General features: G+C 42.3%; 1 long non-coding RNA gene across 1 annotated transcript in view; it reads right to left on the minus strand.

Annotated features, from left to right (window-relative positions):
* Nucleotides 1-7,181: 7,181 nt before the first annotated feature.
* LOC115895499 overlaps nucleotides 7,182-27,108 on the minus strand; it is a 77,360-nt gene continuing 57,433 nt past the window's right edge. Inside the window, exon 4 of the long non-coding RNA XR_004055698.1 lies at nucleotides 7,182-7,945. This is a non-coding gene — a long non-coding RNA (uncharacterized LOC115895499). The remainder of the gene's footprint in view (nucleotides 7,946-27,108) is intronic.

Genomic DNA, 27,108 nt, shown 5'->3' on the forward strand with positions numbered 1-27,108 from the left:
TTCTGTGGTGTATATGTGCCACATTTTCTTAATCCAGTCTGCAATTGATGGATATTTGGGTTGGTTCCAAGTCTTTGCTATTGTGAATAGTGCCACAATAAAGATACATGTGCATGTGTCTTTATAGCAGCATGATTTATAATCCTTTGGGTATATACCCAGTAATGGGATGGCTGGGTCAAATGGTATTTCTAGTTCTAGATCCTTGAGGAATATCCACACTGTCTTCCACAATGGTTGAACCAGTTTACAGTCCCACCAACAGTGTAAAAGTGTTCCTATTTCTCCACATCCTCTCCAGCACCTGTTGTTTCCTGACTTTTTAATGATCACCATTCTAACTGGTGTGAGATGGTATCTCATTGTGGTTTTGATTTGCATTTCTCTGATAGCTAGTGATGATGAGCATTTTTTTATGTGTCTGTTGGCTGCATAAATGTCTTCTTTTGAGAAGTGTCTGTTCATATCCTTTGCCCACTTTTTGATGGGGTTGTTTTTTTCTTGTAAATTTGTTTGAGTTCTTTGTAGGTTCTGGATATTAGCCCTTTGTCAGATGAGTAGATTGCAAAAATGTTCTCCCATTCTGTAGGTTGCCTGTTCACTCTGATAGTAGTTTCTTTTGCTGTGCAGAAGCTCTTTAGTTTAATTAGATCCCATTTGTCAATTTTGGCTTTTGCTGTCATTGCTTTTGGTGTTTTAGACATGAAGTCCTTGCCTATGCCTATGTCCTGAATGGTATCGCCTAGGTTTTCTTCTAGGGTTTTTATGGTTTTAGGTCTAACATTTAAGTCTCTAATCCATCTTGGATTAATTTTTGTATAAGGTGTAAGGAAGGGATCCAGTTTCAGCTTTCTACTTATGGCTAGCCAATTTTCCCAGCACCATTTATTAAATAGGGAATCCTTTCCCCATTTCTTGTTTTTGTCAGGTTTGTCAAAGAGCAGATGGTTGTAGATGTGTGGTATTATTTCTGAGGGCTCTATTCTGTTCCATTCATCTGCATCTCTGTTTTGGTACCAGTACCATGCTGTTTTGGTTACTGTAGCCTTGTAGTATAGTATGAAGTCAGGTAGCGTGATGCCTCCAATTTTGTTCTTTTGGCTTAGGATTGTCTTGGCAATGCAGGCTCTTTTTTGGTTCCATATGAACTTTAAAGTACCTTAAAGTTCCAAAAAATTGGAACTTTTTTCCAATTCTGTGAAGAAAGTCATTGGTAGCTTAATGGGGATGGTATTGAATCTATAAATTACCTTGCAGAGTATGGTCAAATTCACGATATTGATTCTTCCTATCCATGAGCATGGAATGCTCTTCCATTTGTTTGTGTTCTCTTTTATTTTGTTGAGCAGTGGTTTGTAGTTCTCCTTGAAGAAGTCCTTAACATCACTTGTAAGTTGGATTCCTAGGTATTTTATTCTATTTGAAGCAATTGTGAATGGGAGTTCACTCATGATTTGGCTCTCTGTCTGTTATTGGTGTGTAAGAATGCTTGTGATTTTTGCACATTGATTTTGTATCCTGAGACTTTGCTGAAGTTGTTTATCAGCTTAAGGAGATTTTGGGCTGAGATGATGGGGTTTTCTAAATATACAGTCATGTCATCTGCAAACAGGGACAATTTGACTTCCTCTTTTCCTAATTGAATACCCTTTATTTCTTTCTCCTGCCTGATTGCCCTGGCCAGAACTTCCAACACTATGTTGAACAGGAGTGGTGAGAGAGGGCAACCCTGTCTTGAGCCAGTTTTCAGAGGGAATGCTTCCAGTTTTTGCCCATTCAGTATGATATTGGGTGTGGGTTTTTCATAAATAGCTCTTATTATTTGGAGATATGTTCCATCAATACCTAATTTATTGAGAGTTTTTAGCATGAAGGGCTGTTGAATTTTGTCAAAGGCCTTTTCTGCATCTGTTGAAATAATCATATGGTTTTTGTCTTTGGTTCTGTTTATATGCTGGATTATGTTTATTGATTTGCATATATTGAACCAGCCTTGCATCCCAGGTATGAAGCCCACTTGATCATGGTGGATAAGCTTTTTGATGTGCTGCTGGATTCAGTTTGCCATATTTTATTGAGGAGTTTTGCCTCGATGTTCATCAGGGATATTGTTCTAAAATTCTCTTTTTTTGTTGTGTCTCTGCCAGGCTTTGATATCAGGTTGATGCTGGCCTCATAAAGTGATTGGAATAGTTTCAAAAGGAATGGTATCATCTCCTCCTTGTACCTCTGGTAGAATTCGGCTGTGAATACATCTGGTCCTGGACTTTTTTTGGTTGGTAGGCTATTAATTATTCCCTCAATTTCCAAGCCTGTTATTGGTCTATTCAGGGATTCAACTTCTTCCTGGTTTAGTCTTGGGAGAGTGTATGTGTCCAGAAATTTATCCATTTCTTCCAGGTTTTCTAGTTTATTTGCATAGAGGTGTTTATGGTATTCTCTGATGGTAGTTTGTATTTCTGTGGGGTTGGTGGTGATATCCCCTTTACCATTTTTTGTTGCGTCTATTTGATTATTCTCTCTTTTCTTCTTTATTAGTCTTGATAGCAGTCTATCAAATTTGTTGATCTTTTCAAAAAACCAGCTCCTGGATTCATTGATTTTTTTGAAGGGTTTTTTGTCTCCTTCAGTTCTGCTCTGATCTTAGTTATTTCTTGCCTTCTGCTAGCTTTTGAATGTGTTTGCTATTGCGTCTCTAGTTTTATTAATTGTGATGTTAGGGGGTCAAGTTTAGATCGTTCCTGCTTTCTCTTGTGGGCATTTAGTGCTATACATTTCCCTCTACACACTGCTTTAAATGTGTCCCAGAGATTCTGGTATGTTGTATCTTTGTTCTCTTTGGTTTCAAAGAACATCTTTATTTCTGCCTTCATTTCATTATGTACCCAGTAGTCATTCAAGAGCAGGTTGTTCAGTTCCCATGTAGTTGAGCGGTTTTGATTGAGTTTCTTAATCCTGAGTTCTAGTTTGATTGCACTGTGGTCTGAGAGACAGTTTGTTATAGTTTCTTTTCTTTTACATTTGCTGATGAGTGCTTTACTTCCAACTATGTGGTCAATTTTGGAATAAGTGTGATGTGGTACTGAGAAGAATGTATATTCTGTTGATTTGGGGTGGAGAGTTCTGTAGATGTCTATTAGGTCTGCTTGGTGCAGAGTTGAGTTCAATTCCTGGATATCCTTGTGAACTTTCTGTCTGGTTGATCTGTCTAATGTTGACAGTCGGGTGTTAAAGTCTCCCATTATTATTGTGTGGTAGTCTAAGTCTCTTTGTAAGTCTCTAAGGACTTGCTTTATGAATCTGGGTGCTCCTGTATTGGGTGCATATATATTTAGGTTAGTTAGCTCTTCTTGTTGAATTGATCCCTTTACCATTATGTGATGGCCATCTTTGTCTCTTTTGATCTTTGTTGGTTTAAAGTCTGTTTTATCAGAGACTAGGATTGCAACCCCTGCCTTTTTTTTGTTTTCCATTTCCTTGGTGGATCTTCCTCCATCCCTTTATTTTAAGCCTATGTGTGTCTTTGCATATGAGATGGGTCTCCTGAATACAGCAAACTGATAGGTCTTGCATCTTTATCCAATTTGCCAGTCTGTGTCTTTTAATTGGAGCATATAGCCCATTTACATTTAAGGTTAATATTGTTTTGTGTGCATAAAAAAGGATGAGTTTGCGTCCTTTGTAGGGACATGGATGCAGCTGGAAACCATCATTCTTAGCAAACTATCACAAGAAGAGAAAACCAAACACCGCATGTTCTCACTCATAGGTGGGAACTGAACAATGAGATCACTTGGACTCGGGAAGGGGAACATCACACACTGGGGCCTATCGTGGGGAGGGGGGAGGAGGGAGGGATTGACTTGGGGAGTTATACATGATATAAATGATGAATTGATGGGTGCTGACGAGTTGATGGGTGCAGCACACCAACATGGCATAAGTATACATATGTAACAAACCTGCACGTTATGCACATGTACCCTAGAGCTTAAAGTATAATTAAAAAAAAAAAAACAAAAAAACAAAAAAACAAAAAACTTCCTTTGTAAGATAAAAAGAATAAATAGGCTATCTGGGTCATAGAATTATGGACCTTTTAGATGTTATTTTATGTTCTTTCTGTAGTATAGAAAAGCTAATAAATAAGAGTAAAGTTAGGCTAAATCAATAGATAAATTTACTTTCTTTTTATAAGCAAATGTGCCATTCTTTTTATAAGCAAATGTGCCATTGATACCTATCGTGTATTAAAGGTTTCTTTGTAGAACAGTTGATAGAGAAGGGAACTTAACCCTTGTGTAACCAACCTGTAAGTTGCATTTCATATAGGACCTTAGAATACTAAGTATTTGAGAAGAATTGTGGCTCAGGAATTATCAGGAGCTATTTGAGGTTAGCGCATTTGATCGAGGATCCCTTCACATTCTTTTTAGGATTCTACTGGCTTCTAAGGTGTTTGAATTCCTATGGAACTGATTTCTATTACAAATGTTATTAAAACTTGATGTGGCAAAAAAAAAAAAAAAAAAAATGTTTTGTGTGAACTTGATCCTGTCATTATGATGTTAGCTGGTTATTTTGCTCGTTAGTTGATGCAGTTTCTTCCTAGCATTGATGGTCTTTACATTTTGGCATGTTTTGCAGTGGCTGGTACTGGTTGTTCCTTTCCATGTTTAGTGCTTCCTATAGGAGCTCTTTTAGGGCAGGCCTGGTGGTGACAAAATCTCTCAGCCTTTGCTTGTCTGTAAAGGATTTTATTTCTTCTTCACTTACAAAACTTAATTTGGCTGGATATGAAATTCTGGGTTTAAAGTTTTTTTCTTTAAGAATGTTGAATATTGGTCGCCACTCTCTTCTGGCTTGTAGAGTTTCTGCCCGGAGATCCGCTGTTAGTCTGATGGGCTTCCCTTTGTGGGTAACCTGACCTTTCTCTCTGGGTACCCTCAACATTTTTTCCTTCATTTCAACTTTGGTGAATCTGACAATTATGTGTCTTGGAGTTGCTCTTTTTGAGGAGTATCTTTGTGGCGTTCTCTGTATTTCCTGAATTTGAATGTTGGCCTGCCTCGCTAGGTTGGGGAAGTTCTCCTGGATAACATCCTGCAGAGTGTTTTCCAACTTGGTTCCATTCTCCCCATCACTTTCAGGTACGCCAATCAGACGTAGATTTGGTCTTTTCACATAGTCCCATGTTTCTTGGAGGCTTTGTTCATTTCTTTTTACTCTTTTTCTCTAAACTTCTCTTCTCGCTTCATTTCATTCATTTGATCTTCAATCACTGATACCCTTTCTCCCAGTTGATTGAATCGGTTACTGAAGCTTGTGCATTTGTCACGTAGTTCTCATGACATGGTTTTCAGCTCTTTCAGGTCATTTAAGGACTTCTGTACGTTGGTTATTGTAGCTAGCCATTTGTCAAATCTTTTTTCAAGGTTTTTAGCTTCTTTGCGATGAGTGCGAACTTCCTCCTTTAGCTCGGAGAAGTTTGATCATCTGAAGCCTTCTTGTCTCAGCTCGGAATGGGCAATTCTTTAACATTAACATTTGCCTGAAGATTCTTGGAAGAATGAATCGCAAAACTCACATACGTGTGCCTTTTACTTAAGCTGAGTCTTCAAGGAATGATGACTTGTCTTCAATTTTGGAGTTAAACTCACACATTTAAGAAAGTTACAATGTTTTGAAATGCACAAAAAAAATTTACTATGGGATGTCTCCTTGATTTTTCAAATCACCGTATCACTGCACTTCAATACAAATACAGCACAAATAGTTTTCTATGCCTTTAATCCCAGCACTCTGGGAGGCCAAAGCAGGTGAATCACTTGAGGTCAGGAGTTTGAGACCAGCCTAGTCAACATAGTGAAACCCTGTCTGTACTAAAAATACAAAAATTAGCCAGGCGTGGTGGTATGTGCCTGTAGTTTCAGCTATTCAGGAGGTTGAAGTGGAAGGATCGCTTGAACCTGAGAGGTGGAGGTTGCAGTGAGCTGAGATCACGCCATCGCACTCTAGCCTGGGCAACACAGCAAGACTCCATCACAAAAAAAAAAAACAAAAACACACAAATATTTTTCTGAATGCTTCAAAGTAATTGTTCAATTACTATGTTATAAAAAGGGCTCTGATTTGAAAATATGAAAATTATGAATCCATTCATAGATCATAAAACAATAATTGGAAAAGCACTGAAGAAAAATAATTTAAGAATTGAACACTAGAGGTAGTGTTACAGTTAATTTTTAATTTAGTTACAGTAGTACAGTTTTTCTTGAAAGTCAAATCCAAGAAATTTGTTCTTACCTAACTAGGCAGTACATGCTATAGTCACATAGTTAGCTAGAACAATGTATGAGAAATAATGAACATTTATCATTTATTACATTCGCCTAATGATATTCACTATTAAACATATTTGCATAACATTTTTGTAACTTTAAATATACATTACAAGTGTGTATTTACTTTTATTTTGCTGATAAAATAAAATGTTTTCACTTTCTTCTATTTTTGAAATTGTTTTATATATATAAAACTGTATATAAAAGTGTTTATTTTCTTCAATATGTGAAAGTCTACAACAGATAATTTAGAAATTTTAGCTGCTTGTAACTGAATTTGTGCTAAGAGACACCATGCTAAAACTAAGGGTTTCTCACCACTAATATTTTATAACAGGTCCAAGAGTCCAATACAGTTAAATGTAAATTGTGTGCATTTGAGTTAGGCTAAGACACAGCAGAAACTAATCAGCTGGAAATGATTTTTAGTATGACATAAATGAATTTTTATACAGCACTATTAAAAATTTCATTTTAAAATACAATAGGAAAACCTCAATGTGATTACTGAAAAGAGTAAATATTTTAAAAAGCATATCACTGGATAATGTTCAAATCGATTTTATGTGCTTTACTCTTACAAATTTACTACCATTAAAACAATGTCTTGTCTTAATTACTGATTAATAGAGTTAGAAATTACATTATCATACTCATTTATTCAGAGAAAGAGATTAGACAGAATAAACAGCAAAGCGATGCTACGCAGTTTCCTACAGTGAGGTGGCAAGGAAATTACCTTCTGGAACACAATGGTTAAAGATGTTAACATCCTCCTTTTTTTTTTTTTGAATGTTTCAAAAAATTTTTTTAAAATTATACTTTATGTTCTAGGGTACATGTGCACTATGTGCAGGTTTGTTACATATGTATACATGTGTTTTTTTTGCTTATGTAAAGTGGACCGACTTCTCATTTCCTTATCTACAGAATGTTGGTGCTTACCCAGTATGAGGATCATACAAATTGGTGGTTGGAAAAGCATTGAAATGCCATTGACCTTGACTGTCAGACACGTGCGGTCAGGCAGGCATGTATTTCTCGGATGCTCATTGTAGCTGTTGCTTGTCCATCTTTATACCTGAACCAGGTGAGTGTGTAATGCTACAGGCGATGAACTCAGTGAACTCATGATCTGCCCCCTCCAAGTGTGGTCAAATTCAGTAATTTAGGATTAAAACAATTATTTCTAATGAAAATCTCGAAGTAAACACTTTCTAAGCACCTCCTAAATTCAGAACTGACACCTGTTGTTCGGGTGGCCAATCAGGGTCTTTGAAGCAATTCACACACCACATTCCGTGTTCTTCAGTGACTCACAAGGAAGGTGGCATTATCGTGTGTCGAACAGCAGCAGAACTTACTAACATTCTCAGCTACAAAGCAAAAAACAACAAACCAGAGACTTCAGCTGAGTTCTTGTGGTTGGAGTTGTGTTCCCTCCAGAGTGATGAGCATGGACTAAGACGCCTCACCCTACGCCTCATCACCGCTCTCCCCAGACAGCCCCGACAGAGGGCAGGTGCAACCAGCACACGCTGCTCAGTGGCTGCCATCACCTCTCCAAGGTTCTGTTCCATTCTCTGCTCTCACATTATCCACTGTCGTGAAACAAAAGGCGAAAAAGGAGAGAAAAACTACGTTAGAAATTTTTATTGTGACCACGATCATTACTGTTGTTATTATTATACTGGTTTATTTTAGAAGGAAAATAATTTGGGTTTAGAGGTGCTTAGAGGTGGATTGTGGGAATTTGTAGTGTAGTCGTGGGATTACAAGGATGAAGGAACCATTGCCCTTAAAACATTAGGAACTTGGTTGGTTTGCTACAGCATTTGTTGGCATGAAAACATCCAGAAATGTACAGTCAGCAAGTCTGTATGTGAGTCACAACTCACATAATACTTATGTGAGTTGTGGTCAGAGACTAGCATCCCTTGGGCCCTGGAACCAGACACACCTGGGTTTGATTCCTGACCGCGGCTTATCACTATCTGCTCTTTGGCAGATGGCTTAACCAAGCTAACCTCTATTTTTCAGATCTGTGGAATGGAGATAATATATAGGACCTATCTGACAGGGTGGTTGGGATCATTGACTGAAATAACACACGAAAGAGCTTAGCACAATGCCTAGCAGGCAGTAAGTACTCAGGAAATGTCAGCTGCTGTCAAACTTTCTAGGAACAGGAAAGCAGGGCTGTATCTAACATGGCTTAAACTTGTATGCTCTGCAGGACGGGGAGGAGTCTCATTTTGTGTCAGGAGATTTCCATGGGTTATCTTATTTCACCCTGCACGATGCTGTGTGGTCTCATCACCACTGAACATACAGGATCCTGAGACTCTGAGAGGTAGACGCTGCGCTCTAGAGCTGCGATTCACACCTGAATTTGCTGGCTCAAGGTCTACACTCTTTCTACTGCACCACAGTAACCCACATGAATCAGCAATGAAAAAGGCAAGACGGAATAAGGTGAGGCCAATGGCAATGATGAATGCCATGGGATTTCGAGAAGGGAGGCCCGTGTGATCTGGGGCAGTCAGGAAGGGAGCCTGGCCCTCAGCTGGGTGGAAAAGGGCAAAAGGATTTGTTTAGACTAAGGGGAAGGGTGGACATTCTGGAAAGATCAATTTCACCCCCTCAACCTTAGTCAGGAGAGGATTTTATGCTCACCAGAGGCCACGTCCTTCTTTGTCAGTTGATATACTGACAGTCCTGGCTATGGGCTTGCTGCACACTCCTCATCAGGACCAGAAAGGGGGCCCGGGTCAGCCTGTCCCTCTGGGAACATCCATCACAGCTGCTTCTTACCCAGGCTGTGACAGCATTTATCAGAGGGCTGAGGGCAGCCTGGTCCCTGCAGCTCTGGTATGCCTGGTGGGGAGGGCAGGACTGGCAGTAGAGAAGAGGGGATCCAGCTGGGGTCTACTGGCCTCAAAATGGTCTCAAGTAGTGAATGCAGGGGCTCCCGCAGGACTAGAGCTTTGCGTTTCCGGTTCTTCGTCCAGTTCTGAAGCTTAGACATAGTGGATGTAAAAATAATCTGGGGAGCTTGCTCACAATGCAGGTGTTCCTGGCCTCACCCCAACTATTTTAATTTCATGTAATTGGGGTGGGGTTCAAGAATCTTCATTTAAGAAAAATACCTCCGGTGACAGACAGATGGCCATCAACCACACTTTGAGAAAAAACCCCTCAAGTTCATGCTGTTGTGCTCAACCTTTGGGAAAACATTCTTCTATTCTGTGTGAAAGAAAATGGTGTTTTTCTAAGTCCCAAGAAAGCATCCTAAAGGGATGCAAGGAAGGATTCAATGGGCATTCCTTCCAAGGCATGAAAGGAGAGCAGATGGCCGTATCTTGTACTCAGCCACCCTCCACAGAGCCTGTGGCAGACCCGGGAATGTCCATGTGTCTCAGAGCTGAAGTGAGGTGCACAGGCCAAGTTCAGACCAGTGCCCCCTGCTTGCAGGGTGGTCAGAAAACACATGGACATTTGTCAAGAACTGCGGAGTAGCTCATGTCTGTGGTTACACAATGAAACATTCTTTCCCAGCAGCAACACCCAGAAGGCTTCCAATATTTCGCACCCACACACGGAACATGAAATAGTGATTGATGGTAAGAGGATGTGCATAGAAAAAGTTTAGAAGTGACCCCTTCTTATTTTGCAAATAACAAAAGGAAATGCTCCTTTAGATCCTGTGTAATTCGGAAGCCGCTTGGGTGGCATGTGGGCTTTCAGAGAGAATGAAGAGAGACATCTGGCAAGGACTTTTCTTGGTCACAATGTCTTGCTTCTTATTCTGCTTCCAATGCCCTCCAGGAGGATGCAGTTATGGGGAGAAATGGGACGCAGGAGATCTGGGGTCAGAGGAATGTGGATCACAGGGGTGTGTCCAGATCCCTGGACCTGCCACGTTTGTGATCTCGGAAACATTCCATCTCTCCAGGTTTGTACTTCTCCATATATAAGATTAATGGTGCCTCTACTGACATGTGGCCATGATGATTATAAGATGATCAAAAAATGGTTATTCAGGCCAAAACTCTCAGCATCGTCGTGGACTCTCACACGGCACATCTGATGCATGGCAATACCTGCAGCCCTACCCACATTCTTGCATCTCACCATTCCTCACACTTGCCCCACTGCCACCCTGGCCAGAGGCTATCACTTCCCACCTGGGTTGTTGCAACACCTTCCAAACTGGTCTCAAAGCTCCTCGCCTTGCACTTCAACCCAGATTCTTCCCCATCCAGTCAGAGCATGGTGCTCCTCTGCTATAACTCTACTTTGACTTGCTTCTGCACTCGGACTTGTAGAATCTGCCTTACCTACAGAGCTATAAGGTCTTGCAAATTTGCTGTGTCTACATCCTCATCCACAGGCAACTGCCTTCCTCTCCTCCCCCTTCCCCTCTTGCTTGCTTCTCTCAGCTCCCTGGCCTCCCTGCTAACCTTGGAGGGGACCAGACAAAGTTCTAGCTCAGCCCATTTGCACTTCCTGTCCCTTCTGCCTATGTCACTTTTTTTTTCTGATATCAGCATAGCTTATTCTCTCACCTTCTCAGTAAGCAATTTCCTGCCACCCTATTTAAAATTGTATACCACCCTTTACTCCCTACCCTCTTTCCTGCATTTTTCTTTTGCATATAGCAGTTATCACCATCTATCATACTGTAAATATTACATGTGCATCTTGTTAGTTGCCTGTTTCCTACCACATGATGACACACCTGGCACATGTTTATTGAAGGAATAAATAAGCTATAATGATCAATTCAACTTCAAGTTGGCTAACTTGTCAACAAACCTCTGTGGAATCCTGTGAGTGAGAAGGATTTTGGAGAAGTGATTACTGTGAGTTGTTATGTTTTAGGTATGTTAGGACTATCACTACTTTCTTATTCTTTCCTCATTAGCAGAGCCAGGTGGGTCCAATTGCTACAAAGTGATTCGGTGATGGCCTTTCTTATTTTTTAAAATCTGTTGCCATTAGACCTTCTATATTATTCAGCAGAGACTAGGTTAGCTACAATAACAAATGCACTTTGAAATTCCCAAAACATAACACTTAGATTTATTTCTCACCCATGCTACATGTCCAACTTGGGGCAAGGAATGTTCTGCTCCACGTGGGCACTCTGGGATCCAGGCTGACAGAGACTCCATCAAGAACATCTTTGACTGAAGAAAGGAAAGAGACTGCAGACTCAGGTGGAGCCAAGGTGTCCAGATTTGGCCAATTAAATGGCAGCACAAGAGACCTGTGTCACTTCTAGGCTGAGGAAGAAAGTAAACTCCAGTGCAAGGACCCTGCAAAGTGCGGTTTCCCACATGCCCAGAAAAAGAAAGGAGAAGCCACGCTGCTAAGCCCTAGTATTACCCAGCGTTCTTCAAGTGTAGAAATAGTTTAGTGCTGCAGCTAAAATTCAGATGAAATTACACTGTCTGATACATTCATGTCACCAAAGTCAAATATTATGGGAAGAGAATATTAAAAAGAAATTGAGCAAAGATTAAAAATTATCATGAGGGGGTGCGGAGCAAGATGGCTGAATAGGAACAGCTCCAGTCTCCAGCTCCCAGCGCAAGCAACACAGAAGACAGGTGATTTCTGCTTTTTCAACTGAGGTACTGGGTTTATCTCACTAGGGAGTGCCGGACAATCTGTGCTGATCAGCTGTTGCAGCCCAACCAGCGAGAGCTGAAGCAGGGTGAGGTATCGCCTCACCTGGGAAGCGCAAGGGGGAAGGGAATCCCTTTTCCTAGCCAGGGGAACTGAGACACACAACACCTGGAAAATCAGGTAACTCCCACCCCAATACTGTGCTTTAAGCAAACGGGCACACCAGGAGGTTATATCCCACACCTGGCCGGGAGGGTCCCACGCCCACAGAGCCTTCCTCACTGCTAGCACAGCAGTCTGCGGCGATCTAACTGCAAGGCAGCAGCGAGGCTGGGGGAGGGGCGCCCGCCATTGCTGAGGCTTAAGTAGGTAAACAAAGCCCTGGGAAGATCGAACTGGGTGGAGCTCACAGCAGCTCAAGGAGGCCTGCCAGTCTCTGTAGACTCCACCTCTGGGAATAGGGCACAGCTAAACAACAACAACAACAACAACAAAAAAGCAACAGAAACCTCTGCAGATGCAAACGACTCTGTCTGACAGCTTTGAAGAGAGCAGTGGATCTCCCAACACGGAGGTTGAGATCTGAGAACGGACAGACTGCCTGCTCAAGTGGGTCCCTGACCCCTGAGTAGCCTAACTGGGAGACATCCCCCACTAGGGGCAGTCTGACACCCCACACCTCACAGGGTGGAGTACACCCCTGAGAGGAAGCTTCCAAAGCAAGAATCAGACAGGTACACTCGCTGTTCAGCAGTATTCTATCTTCTGCAACCTCTGCTGCTGATACCCAGGCAAACAGGGTCTGGAGTGGACCTCAAGCAATCTCCAACAGACCTATAGCTGAGGGGCCTGACTGTTAGAAGGAAAACTAACAAACAGGAAGGACACCCACACCAAAACCCCATCAGTACGTCACCATCATCAACGACCAGAGGCAGATAAAACCACAAAGATGGGGGAAAAGCTGGAAATTCAAAGAATAAGAGCGCATCTCCCCCTCCAGAGGAATGCAGCCCATCGCCAGAAATAGATCAAAGCTGGACGGAGAATGACTTTGATGAGATGAGAGAAGAAGTCTTCAGACCATCAAACTTCTCAGAGCTAAAGGAGGAATTACATACCCAGCGCAAAGAAACTAAAAATTTTGAAAAAAGAGTGGAAGAATTGATAACCAGAATAATTAATGCAGAGAAGGCCATAAACGAACTGACAGAGATGAAAACCATGACACGAGAAATATGTGACAAATGCACAAGGTTCAGTAACCGACTCGATCAACTGGAAAAAAGAGTATCAGCGATTGAGGATCAAATGAATGAAGCAAGAAGAGAAGTCTAAAGAAAAAAGATGAAAAAGAAATGAACAAAGCCTGCAAGAAGTATGGGATTATGTAAAAAGACCAAATCTACGTCTGATTGGGGTGCCTGAAAGTGAGGGAGAAAATGGAACCAAGTTGGAAAACACTCTTCAGGATATCATCCAGGAGAACTTCCCCAACATAGTAGGGCAGGCCAACATTCAAATTCAGGAAATACAGAGAACGCCACAAAGATACTCCTCGAGAAGAGCAACTCTAAGACACATAATTGCCAGATTCACCAAAGTTGAAATGAAGGAAAAAATCTTAAGGGCAGCCAGAGAGAAAGGTCGGGTTACCCACAAAGGGAAGCCCATCAGACTAAGAGCAGATCTCTCGGCAGAAACTCTACAAGCCAGAAGAGAGTGGGGGCCAATATTCAATGTTCTTAAAAGAATTTTCAACCCAGAATTTCATATCCAGCCAAACTAAGTTTCATAAGTGAAGGAGAAATAAAATCCTTTACAGATAAGCAAAGGCTGAGAGATTTTGTCACCACCAGGCCTGCCTTACAAGAGACACTGAAGGAAGCACTAAACATGGAAAGGAACAAATGGTACCAGCCATTGCAAAAATATGCCAAAATGTAAAGACCATCGAGGCTAGGAAGAAACTGCATCAACTAACGAGCAAAATAACCAGTTAATATCATAATGGCAGGATCAAGTTCACACATAACAATATTAACCTTAAATGTAAATGGACTAAATGCTCCAATTAAAAGACACAGACTGGCAAATTGGATAAAGAGTCAAGACCCATCAGTCTGCTGTATTCAGGAGACCCATCTCACATGCAGAGACATACATAGGCTTAAAATAAAGGGATGGAGGAAGATCTACTAAGCAAATGGAGAACAAAAAAAAAGCAGGGGTTGCAATCCTAGTCTCTGATAAAACAGACTTTAAACCAACAAAGATCAAAAGAGACAAAGAAGGCCATTACATAATGGTAAAGGGATCAATTCAACAGGAAGAGCTAACTATCCTAAATATATATGCACCCAATACAGGAGCACCCAGATTCATAAAGCAAGTCCTTAGAGACTTACAAAGGGACTTAGACTCCCATACAATAATAATGGGAGACTTTAACACCCCACTGTCAACATTAGACAGATCAACGAGACAGAAAGTTAACAAGGATATCCAGGAATTGAACTCATCTCTGCAGCAAGCAGACCTAATAGACATCTACAGAACTCTCCACCCCAAATCAACAGAATATACATTCTTCTCAGCACCATATCACACTTATTCCAAAATTGACCACATAATTGGAAGTAAAGCACTCCTCAGCAAATATACAAAAACAGAAATTATAACAAACTGTCTCTCAGACCACAGTGCAATCAAACTAGAACTCAGGACTAAGAAACTCAATCAAAACTGCTCAACTACATGGAAACTGAACAACCTGTTCCTGAATGACTACTGGGTACATAATGAAATGAAGGCAGAAATAAAGATGTTCTTTGAAACCAATGAGAACAAAGATACAACATACCAGAATCTCTGGGACACATTTAAAGCAGTGTGTAGAGGGAAATTTATAGCACTAAATGCCCACAAGAGAAAGCTGGAAAGATCTAAAATTGACACTCTAACATCATAATTAAAAGAACTAGAGAAGCAAGAGCAAACACATTCAAAAGCTAGCAGAAGGCAAGAAATAACTAAGATCAGAGCAGAACTGAAGGAGATAGAGACACAAAAAACCCTCCAAAAAAACAATGAATCCAGGAGTTGGTTTTTTGAAAAGATCAACAAAATTGATCAACCGCTAGCAAGACTAATAAAGAAAAGAGAAGAATCAAATAGATGCAATAAAAAATGATAAAGGGGATATCACCACCGACCCCACAGAAATACAAACTACCATCAGAGAATACTATAAACACCTCTACGCAAATCAACTAGAAAATCTAGAAGAAATGGATAATTTTCTGGACACTTACACTCTCCCAAGACTAAACCAGGAAGAAGCTGAATCCCTGAATAGACCAATAGCAGGCTCTGAAATTGAGGCAATAATTAATAGCCTACCAACCAAAAAAAGTCCAGGACCAGATGGATTCACAGCTGAATTCTACCAGAGGTACAAGGAGGAGCTGGTACCATTCCTTCTGAAACTATTCCAATCAATAGAAAAAGAGGGAATCCTCCCTAACTCGTTTTATGAGGCCAACATCATCCTGATACCAAAGCTTGGCAGAGACACAACAAAAAAAGAGAATTTTAGACCAATATCCCTGATGAACATTGATGCAAAAATCCTCAATAAAATACTGGCAAACTGGATCCAGCAGCACATCAAAAAGTTTATCCACCATGATCAAGTGGGCTTCATCCCTGGGATGCAAGGCTGGTTCAACATATGCAAATCAATAAATGTAATCCAGCATATAAACAGAACCAAATACAAAAACCACATGATTATCTCAATAGATGCAGAAAAGGCCTTTGACAAAATTCAACAGCTCTTCATGCTAAAAACGCTCAATAAATTCGGTATTGATGGAATGTATCTCAAAATAATAAGAGCTATTTATGATAAACCCACAGCCAATATCATACTGAATGGGCAAAAACTGGAAAAATTCCCTTTGAAAACTGGCACAAGACAGGGATGCCCTCTCTCACCACTCCTATTCAACATAGTGTTGGAAGTTCTGGCTAGGGCAATCAGGCAAGAGAAAGAAATCAAGGGTATTCAGTTAGGAAAAGAAGAAGTCAAATTGTCCCTGTTTGCAGATGACATGATTGTATATTTAGAAAACCCCATTGTCTCAGCCCAAAATCTCCTTAAGCTGATAAGCAACTTCAGCAAAGTCTCAGGATACAAAATTAATGTGCAAAAATCACAAGCATTCTTATACACCAGTAACAGACAAACAGAGAGCCAAATCAGGAATGAACTTCCATTCACAATTGCTTCAAAGAGAATAAAATACCTAGGAATCCAACTTACAAGGGATGTAAAGGACCTCTTCAAGGAGAACTACAAACCACTGCTCAGTGAAATCAAAGAGGACACAAACAAATGGAAGAACATACCATGCTCATGGATAGGAAGAATCAATATTGTGAAAATGGCCATACTGCCCAAGGTAATTTATAGATTCAATGCCATCCCCATCAAGCTACCAATGAGTTGCTTCACAGAATTGGAAAAAACTGCTTTAAAGTTCATATGGAACCAAAAAAGAGCCTGCATTGCCAAGACAATCCTAAGTCAAAAGAACAAAGCTGGAGGCATCACGATACCTGACTTGAAACTATACTACAAGGCTACAGTAACCAAAACAGCATGGTACTGGTACCAAAACAGAGATATAGACCAATGGAACAGAACAGAGTCCTCAGAAATAATACCACACATCTATAGCCATCTGATCTTTGACAAACCTGACAAAAACAAGAAATGGGGAAAGGATTCCCTATTTAATAAATGGTACTGGGAAAATTGGCTAGCCATAAGTAGAAAGCTGAAACTGGATCCTTTCCTTACTCCTTATATGAAAATTAATTCAAGATGGATTAGAGACTTAAATGTTAGACCTAATACCATAAAAACCCTAGAAGAAAACCTAGGTAATACCATTCAGGACATAGGCATGGGCAAGGACTTCATGTCTAAAACACCAAAAGCAACGACAACAAAAGAAAAAATTGACAAATGGGATCTAACTAAACTAAAAAGCTTCTGCACAGCAAAAGAAACTACCATCAGAGTGAACAGGCAACCTACAGAATGGGAGAAAATTTTTGCAATCTACTTATTGGACAAAGGGCTAATATCCAGAACCTACAAAGAACTCAAACAAATTTACAAGAAAAAAACAAACAACCCCATCAAAAAGTGAGCAAAGGATATGAACAGACATTTCTCAAAAGAAGACATGCATACAGCCAACAGACACATGAAAAAATGCTCGTCATCACTGGCCATCAGAGAAATGCAAATCAAAACCACAATGAGATACCATCTCACACCAGTTAGAATGGCAATCATTAAAAAGTCAGGAAACAACAGGTGCTGGAGAGGATGTGGAGAAATAGGAACACTTTTACACTGTTGGTGGGATTGTAAACTAGTTCAACCATTATGGAAAACAGTATGGTGATTCCTCAAGGATCTAGAACTAGAAGTACCATATGACCCAGCCATCCCATTACTGGGTATATACCCAAAGGATTACAAATCATGCTGCTATAAAGACACATGCACACATATGTTTATTGCGGCACTATTCACAATAGCAAAGACTTGGAATCAACCCAAATGTCCATCTGTGACAGACTGGATTAAGAAAATGTGGCACATATACACCATGGAATACTATGCAGCCATAAAAAAGGATGAGTTTGAGTCCTTTGTAGGGACTTGGATGCAGCTGGAAACCATCATTCTCAGCAAACTTTCGCAAGAACAGAAAACCAAACACCGCATGTTCTCACTCATAGGTGGGAACTGAACAATGAGATCCCTTGGACTTGGGAAGGGGAACATCACACACCGAGGCCTATCACGGGGGGTGGGGAGGGGGGAGGGATTGCATTGGGAGTTATACCTGAATGTAAATGACGAGTTGATGGGTGCTGACGAGTTGATGGGTGCAGCACACCAACATGGCACAAGTATACATATGTAACAAACCTGCACATTATGCACATGTACCCTAGAACTTAAAGTATAATAATAAAAAAAAATACAAAAAAAAAAATTATCATGGGCAAAACTCCAATATCCTTATTGAGTCTAAAATGGTATTTTTCATGTATTCTTTTGTGGTCACTATAAACCAAACTTAGGATACTTTAAAATGTTTTTGTTCTTCATCATCTATTTAGCTTTACTGAGTGTTCTTCTGCTTCTGTAAAATACCAGCTTCAAGAATGGTCCCCGCTTATGTAGGAAACGGGCAAAGGCAGGGGAACTGTGTTAGAATGCTCCAGGCCCTGTGGGAGGGATAAGGGATGAGAAGCACTCACATGCTGTGTGCAACTCAAGCTGCACCGTGAACCTGAGGAGGTGATGTCACTCCTTGCTCATATGTGGGTTGCCTGCTCTGCTCCTGAGGGGCTTTGATGCTGAAGCGTGGTCCGCGGTCTGCAGGCTGCCGGTACGTGGAAGCACAGGGCACAGGCGTGGGCCTTGGATCCACCTGGTTTCCTGGGACCTTGCACATGGCTTTGTTCCTGCCGTGCTGCTCTGTGGGTGATGCTTTGTTTTGTTGTGTTAAAGTTGTGTGCTTGGGTGTTCCTTGAGACTATGTGTATGTTGGGAGGATCCAGAAGGGGGTTGTAAGCAAGACCGAATCAGTGAGGAAACGCCTCACATGAGGCCCTGAACCCCAGCCATCCTTACACACACGTTTCAAACAAACTTGCTGTGAACGTAGTTTAGAGTTACAGAAAAAGTGCAAAAGCCAGCCAGAGAGTGTGCTTGTAACATCCTACCTAACCATAGTAGAATTATTGAGAACAGGATCTTTGCTGTGACACAACGTTGCCTCAACCACAGATCTCATGGGAATTCCGCCATCCCCACGGGTGTCCTCTGTCTCAGAACCCACTCTGCCTTTAGTTGTTCTTTCTCCTTAGTCCTCTCCAGCCTTCAACATTTCAGTCTCTTTCTGTCTTTTTTGATCTTGAAGCATTGGTATCTTTTAGATAAGAGATAACTTATCTCTTAGCAACTTAACCCTTAGAAATAAATTATCTCCCAATGAACTAGGACAGAATTCTCTGTTACCATTTAAATTATTTTCTGCTTCTGGACATACATTTCTTTCGCAGTGGGCAGATACTGTTGCCATGCACTTCTCTGTTTGCCTGCTTCCTGTGGAGGAACATTTTGTTTCAATGCTCGGTCATCTTGCCCCACGATTTAAGAGAGATACCCGTTTAAGAGAGATACCCGTTCTAGTCCCGGATTACTCTTTTTTTTTTTTTTTTTCTCACTGTCACCCAGGCTGGAGTGCAATGGCATGATCTTGGCTCACTGCAACCTCCGCCTCCCAGGTTCAAGCAATTCTCCTGCCTCAGCCTCCCAAGTAGCTGGGATGATTACAGGCGTCCACCACCATGCCCAGCTAATTTTTGTATTTTTAGTAGAGAGGGGTTTTTGCCATGTTGGCCAGGCTGGTCTCGAACTCCTGACCTTGTGATCCGCCCGCCTTGGCCTCCCAAAGTGCTGGGATTACAGGCATGAGCCACTGTCCCTGGCCTCTCAGTTACTCCTGACCTTTAAGTGGTGTTGTCTCGTGATTTCTTCTGCAGAATGACAATTTGCTCTCTACTCTTGAGTGATGCTGTACTCTACTTGATCATTTGTTCTCCCTGCTGGCATTTTCTCTGCTGCTTTTCCCTCTTTTTATGGAGGTCACAGTGCTATTCTTGCTCCTTTGAAAGCCCTCTTTTTATTTTTCTCTGCAAGCTTCTAAGATTTTGTCTTTGGCCACCAGCAGGTTTCCTGTTATTGTTCCGGTCATAGTTCTCCTTTTTGTTTGCTCATATTTTTTTGTGAAGCCCACACCAAGAAGCGCTAAGTGCATTTGACCATTATTACCTGAAATTTCAATCACAAGGGACAAGTATCTTCTCCATGACTTGTCTCACTGGGAATGAGGAAACACCTTGCTGTGAATTTCACAGGGATGTGAGAATGGCCGCTCTCCCATCCCCCTCAGAGCGGAGATGGATGAAGGGGTTGATAGGCACAGGCTGGCTTCAAAGGCAGCAGGAGGGGCCCTGGTTCTCTGACTCCTGACTGCACTCCCTGCCCCCTCTGGGCTCCTGTTCTCCTGGCAAAAAGAGCAGAGTGTCAGACTGGACTCGTCCACCTGCATGCACACCTTAGCGTGTACTGAGGTTCCAGGCTCAAACTCTTCCTCAGGTGACTGCATGGGAGAGGAAGGGGCTGAAGTCACAGACTGGGAGTTCTCTCCTGGTGTGTAGGGAACAGACTGGGCACAGCTGAAAAGAAGTCATGAGTGCAGGCAGGGCCCAGGAGTGAGGAACAGAAGGCATTTTCCTGTCACTGTACTTCACCAGAGCCAAGGAGGGAAAAAAACAAGGAGGAGGTGAGGGAAGATGAGCAGCCATGTGTTTCCAGGAGGAGGGAGAACTGACCCGTCAGAGCACACAGAGGATGTCCAACCCTCCCAGAGGCCACCTGCACTGGAGCTTGGGTGGCAACAGTCAGGGAGGGCCACCTTGAGGACTCGGAGAGCAGGACACCAAAAAGAAAGAAAGAAAGGAAGGAAGGAAGGAAGGAAGGAAGGAAGGAAGGAGGGAGGGAGGGAGGGAGGGAGGGAGGAAGGAAGGAAGGAAAAGAAAGAGAGAAAGAAAGAAAGAAAGAAAAAGAAAAGAAAGAAAACCATTTTATTTGAAAGACTAGTGTTTACTGCCAAAGAATACTGAAACCCCAGAACTCCGCTTTCTTTTCTAGTGGCTTGGGCTTGTTTCTATTTTGACCTGGGGCCATAGGGAGGGGAGCCATAAGCTTTTCAGAACCAGGGCCTCTAGAAAGCCTTCCTCCAGTGCTGGCGTGAGCTGCTGCTAACAGCAAGTGCTGCTTTGAGTCTGCATTTCCAAAGCCCCTCTCGGCTGTCCCCATGGTTGGCATTTGCGGGAACACAAGTGCCCCTCCCAGCTCTTCAGCAGAATCAGCCCCAGCTCACCACAACACAGCCAGGAGCAGGCACAGGGCCTAAAGGCCTCCGCGGCCACACTGAGGTGCATCTTGGCTCTTAACGCTGGGATATGCAAAGCGGGGTCCACAAGGGGTGTGCCGATGGGGGCCCAGAAAGATCCGCCCGCAGGCTTATTTCACAGGAGAGGGGTGTCTCATAAAAACCGACACAGCCATCCTAATTGCAACCAATTTTGTTCATTGAAAGTCAGTAAAAGGAGGATATCATAAAAAAGGATACATGTATACCATAAATATTTATTTTACCAAAAACACATGTTTGTGCATTCACTCGCCAGGATTTTGATGAAATACTGAGGCCTTCTTTTGGCCATGGGTTGCTCACTGAAGCTCTGTGCCTCCTTGCGTGGATGGCTCCTATGAATCATTTGTGATTCCCACTTTGACTTCTTTCAAGTGTGAAAATAAAGTCATTTGAGAAATAATCAGAATACCAAAACTTCTGGAGTTTTAGGATATGGTTATCTCACCTACACTTAATTCAACAGCAATATGCTGAATGACTTGCCTGTTTGCAGTCTTTTCAAAGCATTCGACTTACTTTTGTTTGTTTTGTTTTGTTTTTCTTTGTTTTTTCCTCTCCTCTCCTCTCTTCTCCTCTCCTTTCCTCTCCTCTCCTCTCTTCTCCTCTCCTTTCCTCTCCTTTCCTCTCCTCTCTTCTCCTCTCCTTTCCTCTCCTTTCCTCTCCTCTCCTCTCTTCTCCTCTCCTTTCCTCTCCTTTCCTCTCTTCTCCTCTCCTTTCCTCTCCTTTGCTTTCTTCTTCTCTTCTCTTCTTTTCTTATGGAGTTTCACTCTTACTGCCCAAACTGGAGTACAGGGGTGCGATCTCGGCTCACTGCAACCTCCACCTACCAGGTTCAAAAGATTCTTCTGCCTCAGCCGCCAAAGTAGCTGGGATTACAGGCACGCGCCACCATGCCTGACTAATTTTGTATTTTTGGTAGAGACTGGGTTTCACCATGTTGACCAGGCTGGTCTTGAACTCCTGACCTCAGGTGATCCACCCACCTCGACCTCCCAACGTCCTGGGATCACAGGCATGAATCACCATGCATGGCCTGGACTTAGTTTTAAGAGAAACAGTAAATATCTTCTTTTTGTGCTTATACTTCATTGGTTCCACACTATTTAATTAGATTATGTAATTGCAGTGACATGTGCAACTGGAATAAACAGGTTGGGAAAAAATATGTCCGATTTGTGGCAAGCATACATCTCTTTCCTGGGGGACACAGAAGAATGTGTGCACCCCAGAGAGTTGCTGCAGAGCTGATGATGTTCAGCTTGTTGTGAGCGTTTGTGACTGTGTTCCATGCAAGTAACGTTGCTTGTAAACACAAGGCATGCATTTCTGTCTCTCTGTTGGCTTTCATCAGGTTATGCTGCAGTGACATATAGGTCCAAAGCTTCATTGATTTATAGGAACAAAGATTGGCTTCTCCTTCACATCAGGCACCCTTCCCTTTTGGCTGGAGCTCCATGTCTCCTGCTCGTTGTTTCGAATCCAGGTGAAAGGATCTGTCCATATCTGGGGCATGCCCGTACCGTGGTACAGGAAAAGGGATGTGGAACCATGCAATGGCCCTTACCACTTCCATGTGGACCTGGCACATGCCTTACCCTCACCTTGTACTAGCTAGAGCAAGTCACATGGTTAAGCCTTTCATCAGGGAGGCGACAATATAATCTCCTGGGGCTGGACAGGGAGGGGGGTGTGTGGTGGGGCACTGCAACTCTTGGATAAGCTTGATCTCAAAGGGAGAGGCCATGCGATCCTCTCCCAAAGGAGGTAGTGAATATCTGGAGCAGAGACATACTCTACAACATAGGCTAAGTAGAGACCAGTGAACAGACTCTATTGTAGATGGTATGGCTTAATACGGGTCAATGAACGCAATCGTGTGTTACAGAATGGCTCTTGTTTAAAGGAGATGGCCCTCTGAAATTCCTATATTCAGCCTCTCTCAGAGCCATTGGAAATCTGAAATCTGAAGCTCCATCTACCACAGACGCTTCAAGAGCTGAGCCTAGGAACAGTACGTAACATGTGTTCACTAAAAGCTTCTTAAATGAGTGAATGAGTTTGCCCACCTTCATCTTAGAAACAGTCCTAGCACTGGATGGAAGCCACAGAGCTCTTCTTGGAATGAGAGAGAGGACTCTAGGGGATATATCAGTAAAATGTCACGGCTCAGGTCACATTCTTGGGAAGAGCATCATCACGGGGCTGAGTTCCGGATGCCAGAGGATATTGGTAGCCCACACTGGACCAGATCCTAGAAGAAGCCAGACCTTGGGAAGAGCTGGAGAGACAGGGAGGGCTCCAGGGGAAATGTATGATGAACGATTGGTGGTCAGCATGACTTTCCACAGTCTGGGACCAAGCCCCTGAGCCCACACACAGAGCGTGGGGATAAAGGAGACAGACAAAGGCAGCAGGTCAAGAATCCTCAACACCCTGGGGAATGTGTGTTAATCTTGTCTTATTATTTGAACTGGAAATAAAGAACTGATCAAATACTTTTGGGAACTCCTTCTGCAGGATTGACTTTCTTAGCCATAGGGCACACTCAGGGTCCACAGCAAAACTCCAGCTACTTCCTCGGGAGTAAATAATCTGATGTATAGAAAGTTTTTGACAAATATGTGTTCCTCATCTTTCGCTGCAGGTTCTAGCACTGATGACCATCAGTTTTAGCCCAAGTTGCCTATAAAACAGAGCGTTATGCAGAAGATGAAGTACTAATGCCTTATTAGAGGATGTAAGCCCAGGGAAGCAAGAGTGAGAGGTAAATAAAGAGATAAAGAAGGAGGAAGAACCAATGGAAAGGGGTGCATTACCAAGATGGCCACTACTTCGTTACAAAAACAGCTGATAGATCCACCCTGTGGCATGGCTCAGAGAGAACACAGGAAACATGGCACCTCAGAGCATCACTTAGGAAAGCAAGGGTGAGCCGATTACCTGTGGAATTCCTCCTGGCTCCTGGTGTTCTTTTGGACCCTGGCAGCCTCCAGGAAATCCAACACCTCCACATGGTTGGCCACTGGGGAAGGTCTGGTTATGGGCAGCAGATATGGATTGGAGCATAAACTGAGCATGGTATCTATCCATAGCAAAATCCCTGTTTAGTGGGTCCTGTTATAGTATGCAGGATGGTACCTAGATCAAGTGGTTGTTATGAGGATTAAGTGAAATCATGAACACAACATCCTTAGCAAAGACCAGGGACATGGCACGTGTTCAGTACCTGTGGCTGCATTGAGCCCCAAGGCACAAGAGCTATCATCACCGTGTGTGTGTGTGTGTGTGTGTGTATGTGTGTGTGTGTTTGCCTGTTTGTGCACATGTAGAAGATGGTAATGATTAGAAAGAAAGTAGTCAACATCTCTTATTCAAAGTCAGACTAGGTTGCCAAAGTCCACTAAATTGATCATTCACCTAACTTTAATATTTTCCATGCTCTAAGGAAAGTTGTCTAATTGATTGTCTTTATAGTTTTTGAAGTGTAACATTGTATCTTTCCAGGCTGGATATAAAACCATCCCCATCCTAATTCTCTAGTCTCGATTCCAGGGCTACGGACTTGAGGAAGCCTTTCTAAGTATGTGTGTTGAGACTGCCTGAGACCTGGCGACCTTCTTAAAGGAAATCCGATTTGCAAGGAAACCATTGCCCAACTGAAGGCAGACCGAACAAACATGATTTGATATTTCCATGAAGAAATTCATTAACGCTGCTTTTCATGATATGATCTTGCTGTGAACACCAAAATGAAGTTTGGTGAAAAGCTCTCTGTCAGGGAGCATGAGGCTTCTCCTTAGATAGCCTGGAGCAGGTATCACCCTGGTGAGGCCTGGTACAGCCAGCAAGTGTGGAGCTGGCCCCTCATCAGTTTCTCTTGAGGATCATGCAATTCTGTGGATAGAGAAGGGAGCTTTCCCTGCCCACTCATGATGGGAGAATCCACAGGCCCCCAGGTCATGAAGCAGGAAAGCCTGCGGGAACTTCCCTGAGTCCTCAGCCCATCTTAGTCAGTTCCCTTTTGTCTCCAATCTCCAAAATGTACATTGCATTCATCCTCCCAACTCTTTCATTTAAATTGTTCTACGAGGTTATAAATTGAAGAGTTCTTTAGAAACACAGCAGTGCACACAGGCAGCATTCCATTCCTAGGATTGGGTGTGGGAACTGTCCATTCCAACCCCTGTAGCACGTTCAGGCAGGAATGAACCTTGGGGGCTACATCCTCTAGAGGTTCACACTTCCCTGGGTTGATACCCCATAGATGAGAATCTTGCCTTTAGAAGTCCATTAGGGGACACAATTCCACACGAAGCAGCGTGTAGTCTAGGAGAAGGCAGCCAGCACAGCTTGCATCCTCACCCTCTTTAGACACTTGCATCCTAATGAACCCCTCTGGGCCTCAGTCTCATGTTAAAAAACTGAGATAACGATAACAATAGTACCTCATGGGGTTGGGAATTAAATGAGCTAAAATTGATGAGCTCCTTACCAGTGTTTGTTACTAATCAGTCTTATGCCCCAGGACTGTCTGAATGTAAAGAAAGAGTTTATTGACTGACTGTACCCTTTTTCTACAAGGAGAAGTAGATACCATTTCTTTCTTTTTCTTTTTTTTTTTGAGACGGAGTCCTGCTCTGTTGCCCAGGCTGGAGTGCAGTGGTGCAGTGGTGCAATCTCGGCTCTACGCTCCGCCTCCTGGGTTCACGCCATAAGAAGTAGATATTTCTATATATACTTACATACAACAAAGTATAAAGGCTACATAGTAGATTCATGTGTTAATCTCCAATTCCTCACTGAGAAACTGTTGATCACCCTTAGCAATCACGGCCAAGAGAATCATTCCGGATCCCATCTTTGTCTTCCAGGTCCTGGGGACTTTTTCTTCTTATGTCTGTACCTCATCAGTTGATTCTGGCTCCATACAGAATGCTAAAATATCTACTTGCTGCTCTAGGATCTCCTACTGTTAATCATAGAAAGCCAACTGCCAGGTGTGAACTTGCAGAAAGCACAATCTTTAGGAACTGAATGCTCCTTAACGCCTTTTCACAGAAGGGATTATTTCCCTCCAGTTGTCCCAGTGTCTTGTTTGCCATGGTGTCTTCATTCCGCATTTGAGGAATAAACAAATAAGTGAACGAAAATGGTGGTTGTCTGATTGTTGTCATGGTTGCACGATACTGCAGCTTCCTAACTCTAGCCAGAGAGTTCTGTGTCCATTTTCTTGGTCTAATACACATTCTACCACAGTTTGTGTACTCCGTGTGCTATTAGAATGCAAAGGTCGCTTGAGGCTGTAGCAGTCAAGGAACTGTCCCTCCTCCCCTCAGTTATACAACATGAGATCCTTCCTTTGTAATATTATAAAACCGATTCCCCCTTCAGTATATGTACCTAAGAGATTTTCTAATTGGTCCATTCATGCCCAATATCCACCTCAATGCTGTCCCTACACCAAAGGCTATATTGAAATATTTGTATATTTCACAAAGCTCATCGTTTAAAAAAAAGTATTAAGAAATAAATAAGAGGGAATGTGATCTTGGAGCCACATCATTACTGTTATTAAATTTTCTTCACCCCGTAGCCAGCAAATCAACAACAGAGCCCAAGTCTATGCGTTGGGTGCCAATGACACAGGTCTCCAGGCCACAGCAGAATATAAATTAGTCTTCAAAGTGGCAATCTGGTTATCTAACTATGTCTAAACTCCTTCAAGTCAACAACCCCCGAAAAGGATCTAGGCTCTTCAGTACTCTTGACATTACTGTGATTGATGCCTCATGTTTGGTTTTTTAATGCAAACAGAAAAATATAGCATCTATTAGTATAAAACTTCTTATGAGTCAGCCAGGTTTAGAAGTTAGGGTTCAACCGCTTAGAGATATTTTTCAAATGTCATTGCATGAAAGTATTATCTTACCTTTTATTCCATTTTAAAAAGAGATATTCAGCCAAACACTCACACTCCTATCCCCATATGCTTATAAGCAACTACCTACTCAAAAGACTATGATTATGAT

Source organism: Rhinopithecus roxellana, chromosome 21, assembly GCF_007565055.1.
Source record: "Rhinopithecus roxellana isolate Shanxi Qingling chromosome 21, ASM756505v1, whole genome shotgun sequence".
NCBI lineage: Eukaryota > Metazoa > Chordata > Mammalia > Primates > Cercopithecidae > Rhinopithecus > Rhinopithecus roxellana.